Genomic DNA, 15,667 nt, shown 5'->3' with positions numbered 1-15,667 from the left:
CAATCTTCTGTCTTCCTTCCAGGTTGGCCCTGGGTACAATCCCAGAAAAAAAAAGAAATTATAAAAAATAAAAGAAAATCAGACTAGGGGAATACCTGCAGCAAATACGACTTTAAGAAATATCTGGAACTCATCAAGAACTCATATACGTAGATGATATATCAAGACTCCCATTTGCTAATTGTGTAAGAGGATGGTAGTAAATAAACATAGATGGAAATGTTCTATCTTGGAGAGGAATCAAAGGAATGCAAATTTTAAAACCAAGAAGCCTATTCAATTAGCCAATAATAGTAAGTCCCACAATTAATCAGGTTGAGTAAGACACATTCATTTGTCATTTGTAACAATGTAAATTGGTACCAGCCTTCTAGAAAGCAATAGAAAGCAATTCAGGGCAAGGCCCCTCTATCGTAGTAACAGCCTTCTTATGTAATTGTGTCTCAGGTCAATACTAAAGTGTATGAAGATGTCCAAAGAAGCTTCATAATAGTAAACAATTAGAAACAACTCAAATGTCCACAAATAATACAAAACTTAAATTAACATAAAACAACTTTACAAAATATTATATAATTCTTGCAAATGATAACTGTAAAGTCTAGGCTGCAAATGAGAACGTTTATGCTAAGTGGAAAAAGCGAAACAGGAAAAAGATACATGTTAAATCGTCAAGAACCAGAAGACAACACATAAAAGTGAACATGATTTATGGCCTGGGATGGCGGAATCAAAGGGAACTTTTGCTTTTATTGCCTTCCTTTTATTGCTGTAATGTATAGGCAACAGATGTTTAACATGTAATATTTCTAGCAATCATGTAGTAGTGAACAACCTCTTCGGTGGAGCAGATCGACCTGCGGAGAAGGTCACGGCCAGATCAGTACAGGGTGTCTAGGCTTTCCCAAGTTTCAAAGGTCCATTTGGGATTCAAACCCTGCCCAGGACAGGCTCTGAGGGGCTCCTCGTACCTGGAATAACCCCAAAGCACAGTTCTTTCCTTTGTTCTTGTTTTTTTATTTCCAGCTCTTAAGTGCTATGTCATCTCCCCCTTTTTGACTTTCAATTTTTAGAATTATGTATTGAGATCCGACTATATACAATATATATATGGATGCTGATTTGATCCTTCATACAATCCAGTAGGATAGATGTCATCATCCTCATTTACAGATGAGGAGATTGAGGATCACAGATTTAAGAAATGTAGCTCGAGTCACACAACTCAGGAGCCAGGGCCAGAATTCTAACCTCCATCTCCCCATTATCAGAGCCCTCAGTTTAACCACCATGAATACTGCCTCTCCCCTTTCTCTCTGCCTATGAAACAAACAAAATAAACCACTCTTAAAATGTCACTGCTTGTATTTACACTAGCTGCCTAAAAAGCTATACAAATTGCAATGAATCAAGAGATATCAGTACAGACTGCTTATAAATTAAGCAATAAGACAAGGTAATGCTGCCCACACTAATTGCAAAAATTGATGCAGAAGAAAAAAGAAATTACCTTGACACTCAAAGCTGCACCTGCAGGTAAATCAAATGACGTCAAAAAGGATTTCTACTTGCCAATGAAAAGCAGGATCTCACCCTTGATACTGCTACAAAGAAGGGCAGAGCTTCTGCACTCTCCTTGCAAAAAATTACTCCACAATTAGCTGAAAGATTCCTTCCAATTATAATGCATCCTCGCTCCAGAAATAGATGTTGTTTGGGGCAATGGTAGCAACAACAGTAAAAAGGAACAGAGGAAGGATTACGGTATGAAACTAATATAGATTGGGTGATAAATGATTTTAGGCACCACTTAAGACTTAGTCTATAAATAATGACACAATAATAGCTAAAATGTAAATTATAATTAAATACAAGACCTAACAAAGTCAAACAACAGCAAATGATGTTTGACAGAGCAAAGGTCTTGGGGGAGCCAGGAAGAATTACAATAAAATCTATTCATGGAGCTGCACAGTGTTAAGATAAAAGGAGCCTGGGAGATCATTTCTTCCAACTAGCTTTTATTTTGTAGATGGGGAAACTGAGGCCCAGCAAGGTAGAGTGAGCAGAGCAGGAAACAGAAACTCAGTGTCCAAACCCCCAGTCCAGCTGCTCCCCAGCACACCACACTCACTCTGCAGTAGACTGGAATACTGGAGAGCTACTCCATTCTAAATCACATTTTAAAATGAGCATTAAACATTCTATAAATATTAAATTCCTTTTTAACAATTTTCAAATGCACAGGGGCACATTTAAAAAAGAAGCCTGGTTTTGATTTCTTTTGCAAAACGGCTCAGTGTTTAACCTAGTATTGAGTGAAATATTAACAGGTCATATAATGGTTTCAGTGTTCCCTCAGTAAAGCTAAACAGAATTTGAAAAACCATATCCTCTCTCCCCCTCCCCAGGCCTACAGGAGTTTCTGGAGCACACATTAAACTCAACACTGTGCAACAAGCCCATCACTGTTAAGTAACTCATCAGAAAATAAAGAGGGAATTACCAAAGGGGAATTGCCAAGCAATTAGTTCTCTGAAGCAGATGACATACAACTGTTGTAGGGAGGAGCTTCCCGGTTAGTCATATGCCACAGTCAGAGCCTCCTAATCTGTAAATAAAAATGCATCACATATGATTACAGCTGGGATGGAGGCTGGGGCTGCCAGGCTAGGGCACGGAGAGAAAATCCCAAGTCCTCTTCTGTTCTGGGTATCTACAAAGCGAGAGACGTTGCTCTAAAGACATTTTTTTAAAAAATCTTTGGTAAATTTCATTCAACATAAGAAAGACAAACTGGCCTTCTCTAAGCAGGCTAAGAGCAAAGTGATCTCTCTTTATCCTCCTGACATGAGTCGGTTAAGGTTCATCCGCTGGTCTAGTGAAGGAGAAAAAATGAGAATCTGAGAGGGGTGGGGACAAGGGGTATAGCAGATCTGAGCTGCCTGACAGCCACCCCCACTAAAGGGTGACCTCTTTTCACGCACGTTTTGTTCTTAAAGCTTGCACTTAGCACCACCCCACTGCCTATCAAACTGGAGAGATAAATAGTTCCTATCTGCCAAATCTTGCAAGCTGAGCAATGACCCAGTGAAGTTCTTTGAAGAGTCAAAAGTTCATCGTCTCACAGGGACTCTTGATGTCAAACAACATTTAGAGCCCAAACACAGATAAGCATATTGCCACTGTCATCATTTTCTGCAATTAATAATTATTGAAAATGTGTAGGAATATGAGAAAGAGTGAAAGAAAACACCACAAAGACAGCCCATACGCGGCTCGGAATGGACAGGCAAGCATTAAAAAAGAAGGTTCATTGCCCATGAGCCTTTCCCTGATCCTGGCCTCTGAGAGTATGCTGTTCCTCTCTTGTAATTGTTTAAATATTATTCCTGGGCATACCTTGCCTTCTGGGCTCAACTGTAAGCTTCTTATGGACCGGGCTTAGGCCTTGAGAGACAATGCATGGCATCAGTAAAGATGCTACCACTAGAGCTGGTCAACCTTGACCAAGACACTTATTGTCTCCGTGCCTCAGTTTCCCCATCCATGAAATGGAGATAATAATAGTGTCTACCTTAGAAGACCACAATGAGGATTAAATGAGTTAATACACAGTGAGAACTACTGATCATCTCTAAATTTCTTTTGGGGCCCAACTGGCATAAAGCTTCTCACACAGTAGATGCTTATAAATATCTGCAGAGTGACCTGCCCCTGGAGTTGTGTTTTCCATTCCTCTCACCCCCATCCTAACTTTCCTGTCTTTTGTGAAAGGTAGGTAAGTCATTGCCTCATTCTGAGCTCTTTAGGGGAATACAAACAGCCCATCTAAAACTAATGTAAAAAACAAAACAAAACAAATAATATTCAAATTTTCTTTAACTATATTAAAAGAGACTGCCCATTAACAGCAGTGTAACCAGATAATTTCCAGCTTTCCCTGTCATTTTGAGCCAAGAATTTTTCACCCACTCCAAAGTCAAGGCTCACTAATCCTACTTTTTTTCTATAAATATAAATGGGAAGCCAAACTTCAGAAAGCTGTGCTTTCTGTGTGTGTGTGTGTGTGTGTGTGTGTGTCACATTTTAAAAAAGTCCATATAAAGCCTTCGGAAAAGCCTCTAAAGTTATAAAACACATCCATATTAATGTGATTTATCTAAGTACAGTAAATGAATTGCCACAAAAATGAACAATTGCTCCAGAGTCAAGTAGGTGGCACAATGTGATTTACGCATATCACGTGAAATGAATAAATCAACAGTGGGAAAGATCAAAGGAAATGCTGGAATTGTTGTTACTATGTACAGGGCCTCACTGAAAAGCTTCTTAATATAACTGTTTAGAGGAAAACAGAAGGATGGTTTGTTTAAATGACAACAGATAATGCATGCACGGAATTTCAAAAGCAACATTCATTTTCATACACACACGTATTAGGTTTAGCTAAAATTAGCTCATGTTCCTTTCTTTTTTAAATGTCTTAAAGGAATAAAGGTTTCAACAAGATTTCATTGAGCTGAGACTCCAAAGTGCCTGAGCTTCCAGGGCAGACCCCCCATTACCCACCCATGCACCATCCCCACTTCTCCACCCACCCACCCTCCACCCCAGGTCTTAAAGAGGAAGCATACAAAGGCTGTGCCACTCCAACATTCCAGCTTCTCTTCCATGCCTCTTACCTTCTCTCTACATATTCTGCACCAGCTGATGTCACCCCTGAGGTATAGTCATCCCCTTCTGCCTGTCAAACCTTCTGCCACACACAAAACCCAAAGCCCAATTTCCAAGATCACTTTCATGCCAACGACTCCTCCAAATTTATCTCCAGACCTGACCTGTCAGCAATTTTATTCCCACACCCTGTACTGTCTGCTGGGCTCCAGCAACTCAGATGTCCACCAGCACCTGTGCTTCAGCCAAAGGGGCCTTGTCAGTTACACACCGTGCACTCCCTGTCATATCCCAGCCACTTCAATGGTCTTCCTCCAGCTCTATCCATCTCTACCCACAGAAATGCTAGCCAGCCTTCAGAGCTGAACTCAAATGATCCCTCCTCCTCAGTCTTTCCTCGTCATCCTACTCAGCATCATTCTTCTGAATTCCTTCTGTGTTAGAACGTACCCCAAGAAGTACAACCACCCCATTCTGCTTTGTCTTAGTTTTTTCCAAGCATTTCTTCTTTCACCTACCTGACCACAAAGAACACATAGAGTATAACCTCTTTTGGGTGGTTGTTACTCACTTTCATACCCACAGTACCGTGTAGTAGTTTAAAAAAATACACAATGAATACATGAATGAATCATTTCTTAATAGAGAAAGTGCCTGTGAACAAGTTATGCCATAACTTTCCTATAACCATATCTTATTTGCAAAATAACTAGAACCAGGGATATTGTAATTTAGGTTTTTAGAAAAACTTTAATGAATATAACAGAATACAACATGAATGACATGATTTCCCTGCCCACATTTAGCCATCAATTGTGAGAACTCTACGGAGGACATTATTTATGCAAATGTTTAAATAATGCTTTATTAGCTTACTTTAAATGCAATCGCCGAAAATGTCAGTTGCTTGGGATTCAAGGTGACTCTGCACTACTTTGTCGGTAATACAATACAAATATTTGTAAGACACTTACTGGTAGACTTGCTTAATATAATGTAAAAACTTCAGTATCATCTCAATAAGTTTGCACATATTGGCCAAGAGATATGACTTTCTGATGCCTGAATTTTCACAATAAAATTATTTTAAACACAAGTTTTTTAAAAATTGCACATGTATTAACCACATATTCAATTAAACTACTTCCTTAAAAAGCTTAAATGTGAGGATTTTCTGCCTAGCATATAATTGTAAAAATGGGGAACATCCCTAAGAGATAAAGTAACAGTGAGGCATGTCACCATTTTTTATTCAGGTGACAGAGACCTTAAGAAGTTTATCTTTGGCCCTAGCCAGTTTTGCTCAGTGGATAGAGCATTAACCCCCAGACTGAAGGGTCCCGAGTTCAATTCTGGTCAAGGGCACATACCTCAGTTACAGGCTCATCCCCCACCCTGGTCTGGGTGCATGCGGAGGCAACCAAAGGATGTTTCTCTGTTTCTCCCCCTCCCTTCTACTCTCTAAAAATCAATGGAAAAATATCCTTGGGTGAGGATTAACAACAACAAAAGCAGCTTACCTTTGCATGTAACTGCAGGGTGATCCTATTTCCTTTCACAGACCATCTCCCTAATCCACAGCCAATAAAATGTCAAGTACCTAGTTCCAAACTCTACAAGGATATAATGTGATAACTTCCTCCCTCCTCTGCTCCCCTCCCAACAGACTTCTCTGACTATCCTTTCTGGGACATAGTACTTCAGTCACTCAAGGTTTTGCTTGTTTTTACTCAAATCACAAATAACTTATCATGTGCATACAACTCATCAGTTCATCTTACAACAATATAAAAACAATACATGAGAATCCTATCCCAGTAAGAGAGTTGGATGAACACAAAATTCAGAAAAACAAGTAAGTCTCATTTGTTGTGCAGAGCTACAAATGTCTACAGGGTTGGTCCAAAGACCAAGGTATAGGTATGTTTACTTGTTCCTAGTCATATATGGTCCAGGAGCAACCATCACAATACAAGAATATCAGAATTACCCTGTCAAGACATAAGTTACTTGATGTTCGTGGATCAGAAACCATATATGCCAGGCATTATCCTACCCTATATATGTATATTATTTCACTCCATCCTCACAGCAGCCCTAGGATAAAGTTCTAATATTATCTCCATTTTTAAGACAAAGACACTGAGGCATCAAAAGGTTAAAGAATGGCCCAAGGTCACAGTGGCTACTCTAGATGTAAAGCCAGACAGGCTGGTCCCAGAGCCCCATGCTCTTACCTCAGATGCCACAGAATTTACATGTAACTTAAAAGCTGGATCTTAGATAAAGAGCGGGAGCTCTTTATTTAAAGAAAGCTGAAGAATCATTTTCAAGATGAACATTTTAGTAAAGCAAATGTCCATCTTGTAACAAATTAGTTGAAAATCCATATTTTTATTTGTGAAGCTTGATGGAAGGTAGACTTTCCATCTCACCAAGGAAGGAAGTAGAACAGTTCTCAGGAAGAGCTGCCTGGAGACCACCCATCCCAGCAGTTCCCAAGCCTGAGGAGCCTCAGTCTGATTCCAAGAGACCATGAAGGTTCATTTCGATTCAATAGGTCTAGGGTTGAGTTCCAAATTCTATTTTTTAAGCTCCCAGGTGATTCTGTTGTCCAGCCAGGCTTAGGAACCTCTGAACTAGTCTATTTCCACAGCTTCCAGCAGGACTGCTCCCAAGGCAAATAGAAACAGGGAATCTATTTCACAATTGCCTTTGGTTGCGTACACCAGTGTTCCCAAACCCTTAGTGCCCCAACTTGTGCCTAACTTCCATCTCTCCTGACTCCCTTTAGGCAGTATTCTCTTGTCCTCTCTTCAACCGAAAAGCGTGAGTCATCAACCCTGCATACACCCGGTGTCTGCATGACTTTCCACGCCAGAAAAATTTACTGTACGTGAGGAAATCAGGAAGTTGTAAAATCCAGACAGAGACAGAGAAATTCAAGATTCAACAAATACTGGTTGCCACTGAACAAAGAGGCCTCTTGCACACGTGGCACTCTTCAACAAAAAACTAAACCATGAAAACTGTGCATTCTCATTGCATTAAGTAAAAGTGACAATTAAAATGATCGGACTCGAGCCCAACACACAATGGTCAATCATCACAAAATCAAATGCTAACTTCTTCATTAGCCAAATAAAATGAAACCAAAAAGAGAGATACTTTAACCCAACTTTTATAAAAAACTCTCTTGGCAATCTCTCTATTTCCAACACAATACGTTTGCAAAGACAATTATATTAAACAGTCCACAAAGTGTTAATGGATAGCTAGTAGGCGATTTTTCCAGGCCAGACTTTATCTTCAGATGGGAGCTAGCAAGCATCACAAAACTCTCACCTGATATGTGACGCACTTCTCTGTAGTGGCTGTGGAGGAGGAGACTGCTGTACAAGGATGACAAACGAGTCTGCAGTTTGAATGGACCACCTTGGTGACTTGCTGCACGGTGCTCCTGCAATGGTCCAGGAAGCGCAGAAGAGGAAATCAAAATGAAAAACAGAACAAATTGTTTTAAAAAGTAATCCCACTTAAGTGTCAATGCACTGAAATCTTTGCTCTTAAGAACACCAAATTTTGCATTTTATTTCAGGAGAATCACACATATACCAGCCAGCTCAAAAGGCAGGTCTGGTTTTACTCAACGGGGCCTCGGAGGGAGGCCAACACACAAAAAGGTCATCCCCTCAATCAAATTAAGAGCTCGGTCTCCCCATTTGAGCCAACTACTGTCATTCTTTTCTCTAATGATTCTAACCAATCATCCGATCAACACATGCTGGTAATCACAACAATATCAGGTGACAATGAATATGGATTGAATAATAATTGAGCCAAAGTCTAATTTTAATGTGGCATATATTACTATCAACATGCAAAATAAGGGACAACCATTAAAAAAAGCACAGTTATTAGCATACCAATCTAATGGGATAGAAGAATGTAACACAGGCAGAAAAAAATTTTAAAAGAATACACATAGTCACTAGACTTTCCACTAAATTTTAAAGCATTTCATTATTAAATGTATGTCTATTTCATTTTCATTTTGCCATAATGCCTTGCACGTGGTAAAGTAAAACTTTTTCTTATGTATAATGAATGTGTGAATGGACGAATGAAAAAGGGGATGAATGAATCTTCCATATACCTTTCCATCAGGGAGCTTGGTGCTTGTAGTTTTTGTGAGGTAAAGACCTATGCATAGAAATGGAAGAAGTTGAGGACTTGATCTGCTAACAGTTTCCAGCCCCATCTATTAAAATAATATGTTTAGATACTGGTAATTCCACATTACAGAATCAGTAGCACAGTTATTATTAAATATTCCCAAACTAGTCATCGCTGGACTGATTTCCAGTCTTTGATTACTGGAACTGATCTGCACATTTGTTTAGGCTGATTTTAAATTTAGTTTGGGCTTCCTAAGCCCATGCCAGGTAACAGTAGGAAGGAGAAAGCCCAGGATTATATTGGGAGTCAGAAAGAAACTATTCTGGAGCTATGAATATGATCTCCAATGTGAATAATCTGTAAACAGGTAGTGAGCCAACTATCCTTGGGTACATGGCAACACATCTCAGTAGTCATGATTATTTTCATCCATACACACTCACTATTTTTAAGAGCACAACCCAGCTGGAAAGGAAAATAATTTCAGCAGCTTTCCAACACTTTTCAAAGTAATGAATAGTAGCCAAAATATTCTTACTTCTAACTAATCCATTCACCAAGTATTTATTTAAGCATCTATTATTGCATGCCGGGGACTTATAATCAAAAGAAGTTCCATTTCCAGGCCTTGGTTTTAACCAGGTGTAATCTGTGAGTACTGAAAAAGAAGGTAGACTGTACCAGACTAAAACGTCTTTGAAGACACTATCCCTCTACTAAAAAGCTTGTTGGGTTACAAATGTAAATAGTGGCCAAATTAAATAGATGCTCACAAAATTCTATTTACTCTTATACAGTAATTGTTTTAAGGGGAGGAGTCTTGATTTGATCTAGTAACATCAAATGAAGCATCAGAACACTGAATAATCACTTTCGAACAAGGTGCAGGTACCGCAGACTCGCAGGCAGCACTTGCTTTCTGAGCTAACAATTGTGAGGGCGTTTGCCTGTATATATCAATGTGTGTGCACACAACCCCATTTACATATCACCTGACAGATAAGGTTTTATAGAGTCCAAATTACAGTCTCCTCCTATTCTGCTGAAATGCAGAGAACAGTCAAACATGATGCAAATGCTGTAAAATATTAATTTACTTTCTCATTGGTATGCCTACTTATTTAAAAAATATTTGTATTATTTGTATTGCTACATCAGTTAAAGTAATTAAGAAAGTTAACATAACTTGCTGTATTCTTTTAAAGGAAAGAAACACAAGAATACACAAGAGCAAGAATGAATGGATTCATAGTAAAATAATACAAGCAATATAAAAGAAAATAACCTATTAACTATTTTATACAATATATACACGAAACATGGAATATTTAATATTTTAAAAGCAGAGCAACCTAACACAATACCACCAATAGTGGAAGATTAGTAAGAAAGGTGGCCTAAATAATATTTATGCGTTGGTCAATAAAGAGGAGATAATAGGTAAATAATGTAAACACGGGAGATACTATAAATACTTCGGAGAGAGTGGGCCAAAGCTCAGGGTGCAATAAAAGAAAAACTACCATATACAGTGACAAAAAATACACTTTCTTTGAATGCTAGAAGCATAAATGCTTCTGGGTCAGTAGCAGTGTCAATTATCATTAAAAACTTCTGCTAAATGACTCCCTCAAAACATGTCATGTTAAAGAGCACCTAAGTAGAAAAAAAAAAAAAAAAAGAGTTCCTCTTGGCCTGAATCAAAAGACCACAATCAGGAGAGCCTCTGGCCCCTTAAGTCTCAACCTCTGATTACACTACAATGAATTTTCTGAACAGTAATTTTCAGGTAGGATACAATTTTTGCTTACATTATGGCAATTATCATTGCATTTTCATTACTCCACAAATTGGATGCATTAAAAGTTATAGAAAAATCAATGAAACATTTCTGCTAACATCAAACATGTCAAAGAAAATATAATGCTCATTGCTTTTTTGCCTGTAACATTTCTAAACATGTTTTAGCATATTAGTAATGGTAATATATAGTACAAATATTTATTGTACATTAACTTGAAAAGTTCAGATTTATAAGGATTATAAAATATATACAGTGGTAAAAGACAAAAATATATAAATTATGAAATAAAAAAGGGTTTTAAAGAACTGTTTTCACAAATAACAATTATTTGCTAAATCATTTTTTAATTTTTATTGATTGATTTTAGATAAAGAGGAAGGGAGAGAAAGAGAGAGAGGAGGACCATCGGCTTGTTGTTCCACTTATTTATCACTCATTGGTTGATTCTTGTATGTTCCCTGACTGGGCATCAAACCTGCAACCTTGATATATAGGGACAACATGCTAACCAACCGAGAGACCCACCAGGAATACCTAAATCTTTTTATTGCTCCTATAATTTTAAGCATATATTAAAATTATAGAATATTTAAGCATATATATATGTATATATCCAATTACAACTCTTTCAGCCAACATTTAAAAATAGTCTCTAAAACTAGCACTCAGTATACTCATCATTATATCCTCTCTTAAAGAATTTTTGAATGAGTATTTTATTAAACTGAATTTAATGAATCTAAAATTTGAACAGCATAATTTCTATTGTTTTCCAACCTCATTCTTAAGAAGAAAAAAAAGGGCAGTCCTATATGTAATGCCTTAGAACAGAAATTACTTCTCTATTGGGATTTTTAGATGATTTATTATTTTCAATGCTTTTAACAAAATAAGGAGGGCTGCTTCTGATAACTGAAAGTATGACCTGTACTAAATCTGTTCTTTGAAGCAATTAAACTGCACATACCTAAATCTCTCACAGAAGCCAACCATTCAAATCATTGAATTATTCTGAAAACATAAAGCAACAGAATCAAAATTATCTCTCTCACCTCTAAAAATTATATTCTGTCTTATGGCACTATGTCAGTTTATGTATGCAGGTATTTAAGCTCTCCAGAACCTAAACTATGTTATTACTTTCAAACAACTGTAATTTAAAGAATTAACATTCACTCCTATATTTACCTAGTTTAGTAAGATATATTTATTGACTAACTTCTATGAGGAAACATAGGGAGCTGGTGTCACAATATGTTAGTCATCAGACTGTCATTGAAGTTAAGTGCCAAAGTAAAATCCACTTGACATTTCAGAATGGAAAAAAAAATAAAGGCACATTATACAAAAGGAATGTGAGTCCTTAAACTCTGTAATGACAACAAAAACAGGAGTCACAGAAATATGTTCACTAACATTTTAATAATCTCTTCAGGCTGACCTTTCCCAGGACTCCCAAACAACTGAGGAAGGTATATTGAAACACAGGGCCATCTACAGGCATTTGATGTATAATCCCAGGGCTAAAGAGTTTTTCTTGAACCTTTCTCTAGTAAAAGACAATTCAGAAGCCCTGAAGCCAATTTATAATATTTCTGATAAAGCATCACTTCTGTTTACCAAACCCTCTTAAAACGAAATCCAGAGAGAAAAATATTAACTTTTCACAGTTCCCAATCAGGTACATTTCTCATCCTTACTTTAGCATGAATTTATGCATTCAAAAATACATGTTCACACTTTAGGGCAAGTAAAAACGATTTTCTGTAAGTCGCAAAATATCATCCAGGACCTCCAAGGTGTTGGGTAAAACTTACACTTCTGTACCTTATTTTATATTCTTGCATCCCATCTGTTTACCTCCTAGGAATAACAGTAGCTCCTCGTTTTAACCACTGCAATTGAGTAGGCCACAATCTAGTTACCAAACACATAAACTCACTACTAGAAACTGGTAACCTCACACCCCACCCTTGGCCCCAAGGGGAAAAGGATTTACCAATTTAGCTTGGGGACCGGTGGCAGGGTCACAACTAAATCAAGGCGTGATTTCAATTATTTTTACTTTCAAATATCAAGGTTACTAAAATACTTCCCTTTATTTGGATTGCCCGAGCAACACAGAGATTCCACAACCAAAGCTAATTTTCTTTTCTTTTTGTAACAGTATTACTTGTCTTTGCTTAACAGGTTTAATAAGGTGGTGCCCTAATACAAAGAGTGGACTGCTGCTCTCTAAATTATTAAATGCTCATTAAATTATAGCCCAAAATAGAGCAGAAGTTGTTTATTGTGCAAAAGCACCACACATTATCAGTCGACCAGCTACAGGCCTGCATGATCTCTTTCCTGAGACACAAACCTTTTCACTTACTACCACAGATTAAAGATCATGGCCAAAAGATCCAAATGAAGCACTTCAATACATTCAGAATGGCTGCCTACGGTCAGTCCCATTTTTTGCTATTATGACGGCTGTAAAGTTTTAAAATGTGACAATGGGGATAACTTTCCCAAATAAATTACTTCCACTGAGTAAACCCTTTAGAAAACCAGTCATGACTACTGTAACTTAGGTTCTAAAAAATGAGCACTTCCGCCCTTGAAAGGGTTAATGCCTGCAAGGCCAATGGCACCAGAAGGCAAAAGAAATGTTGCTTTAGTCAGCTCTGAAAGGTTTCTAACAAGTACCAAATACTTGTTGAACTGTTCACAATAAACACCAGCAGGATTGTCGGGCTCCTTTCACTGTCTGGGAGAGGCATTTACATACTGCACCCAGTAAGAACAGCTTGTTGGTCTCCTTTATAAGAGTATGGATAAGACTCATTCAGTGTCTCCCGTCCAAATGAAGGCGCAATTGAAATAGTGAAGTCCCTCTCGTCTGGCTTGGGCAGCACAAATACTGTGCATAAAACACTTGGAATAGTCCAGGCACAAAACAAACCCACCTGAATGGAGGAGGAACACTGCCTGTTGCCATGGCAGCCTGATCTAATTACATGAGTGATGGGGTTGGAGTAAGTGCTCCGAAAACCTACACCACTGACCATATCGACAAGAGGAGAAAGACAGGCAGGCAGGAGGTTCAGGGGGAGACTTCAACTTCTGCTTTATGTAGAAGGGGGCATTTAAGCCCATTTGTCTGTGGAGCTGTTAAAATACTGACTGATGCATGCACAGTTAGAGGGCAGTCAGAGGAGATTAAATGCCACAGCATTGGCCGTTATGGTGCAATCCTTTCCAAGAGTTCATGTGCAGGATTTTCTCATCCTCCTCTCTGGTGGTTTCCCCAGGCATGCGTTTCATTACACACACACACACACACACACACACACACACACACACACTAAACTCAAGTATCAAACTTCCTTCGCCCACCAAATAAACCACAAGGTGGGCTTTACCAGGGGCTTCTAGGAACTGCAAGGTTCCTCATAAACCCAAACAGAAATGGCTTAGCTAACAGTGTTGAAAAGTAACTAGCTGAGCCTAAAAATAACCATCAAGTAACCACCCTCTGCTGTGTGCGACATGTAACGATGATGTTTAAATATTAAGAGCACCCTGCATTATAAAACACAAATGTCATTGAGCTGTGACTACTAGATTGCCAAAGGAGGACTTATTTGCATACACACATTCCCGTGCATGCACGACAGGATGTGCAGGGAGTATGCCACTCTAAGGCATTAGTTTTGATTCTGTGGGTGTAATGGGGGTCTTATAATGTTGCTAACTGTACCCTGTGGATCTCGCAGGGAAGCTAAGAATCTCTTCGGGGACAGAACCAGTTTGGAGAGGAGTCCCTACTGCACAGCATACGGTAAACAAAATAAAAATAGCTTGCCGTTCTCCTTAGCCACATCGCGCATTATATAACCAGCTTCCGACTGGCTTTTTTTTTTCTTGCCCTTACTACTCTTCAGCAATTTCCCAATCTTCCGAAGTATTTATATTACCCTCTTATCTGTAGGATTATACACTAAGAAAGCAAAACAAAACAGAGCCGCCGCGGGATTGAACCGAACTCCACAGTCCTTAGAAACTGATTTTGTTGTTGTTTTCTGGCTGGATCTCCACCACCACCCTATTTCCACCCCCAACCGAGGTGCTTGCTCCATCTCCCTAGAAAACCTGGATTGTTTCATCCCTTCCAGTCAGCCCCCTACGTGGTCGGAAATAAAATGAAAGCACCAGCCGCGGAGTTCGGGCTGGCGGCCTGAGGGCGGAGGGAGGCTGAGGAGGGGTCGGGCGCAGCAGAGTCAGCCAAGTGGCTTCAAAGGGCCCCCTCCCCACCGCGACGGCCCCGGCGGACCCCCACCGCCCGCGCGGGCACACACACACGCACTCACACGCGCGCTCGCTCACTCACACTCTCGCCGCGCTCCGTCGCCTCCTCACCTCTTGCTCCGCCCGGCCGGCCCCTTCCCTGCCCCCTGCAGGGCCGGCCTGCGCGCAGCGCTGGGACCACGTAGGAGGCGGCGCGGCGCGGGAGTTGCTGGGTCTCCGGTCCGGCCCCGAGGAGCAGAGGGGGCTCCTGGGTGCATCCCAGTCCCCGCAGCGCCTCCACCGCCGCCTCCTCCTTCCCCTCCTCCTGGCTTCATTCACCCTCCCAGCAGCCGCGCAGCCGTTCACTCCCGGCGCCGGCAGGGCAGCGCCTGCTGCCGCTCCTCGGCTCCTGCCGCCGGCGCAGGCGGGGGCGCGGGCCCGGGCTGGGGCGCTCATGGGCTCCCGGCTCCGGCGGCGCGGCGGCTGCACAGGATCAGGAAGCGGCCGTACCAACAGGGCCGCCAGCGCCACTCCGGCCGTGCTCCCAGCACCCGCGCCCCCGCGCCCATCCTCCGCGTCCCCCGCGCTCCCACTGCCTGCGCCCAGCCGCGCGCAGCGTCCCGGCTCCGCCGCCGCCGCCGCTGACCCCTCCGGGTCCACAGCCGCGCGCCAGCGATGCCGGCTCCCAGAAGACCCGCGCCCCGGGCACCGAGGCCGGGCGGCCACTAGCGGAGC

General features: G+C 40.5%; 1 protein-coding gene across 5 annotated transcripts in view; it reads right to left on the bottom strand.

Annotated features, from left to right (window-relative positions):
• The window catches only part of ATXN1 (ataxin 1), a 403,499-nt gene that overhangs the window by 386,191 nt on the left and 1,641 nt on the right, over positions 1-15,667 (bottom strand). For 2 of the 5 annotated variants that reach the window (XM_006091750.3, XM_014458392.2), the window contains exons 1-2: positions 15,065-15,320; positions 8,023-8,137 (exon numbers count right to left, since the gene is read on the bottom strand). The gene's annotated coding sequence lies outside the window, so the exon portion shown is untranslated. The other 3 variants (XM_014458390.2, XM_023756490.1, XM_023756489.1) reach the window with 3 other exon arrangements.

This window comes from Myotis lucifugus, unplaced genomic scaffold, assembly GCF_000147115.1.
Source record: "Myotis lucifugus unplaced genomic scaffold, Myoluc2.0 scaffold_95, whole genome shotgun sequence".
NCBI lineage: Eukaryota > Metazoa > Chordata > Mammalia > Chiroptera > Vespertilionidae > Myotis > Myotis lucifugus.
The sequence above is the reverse complement of the archived record's forward strand: the minus strand, read 5'-3'. Positions and strand labels throughout refer to the sequence as shown.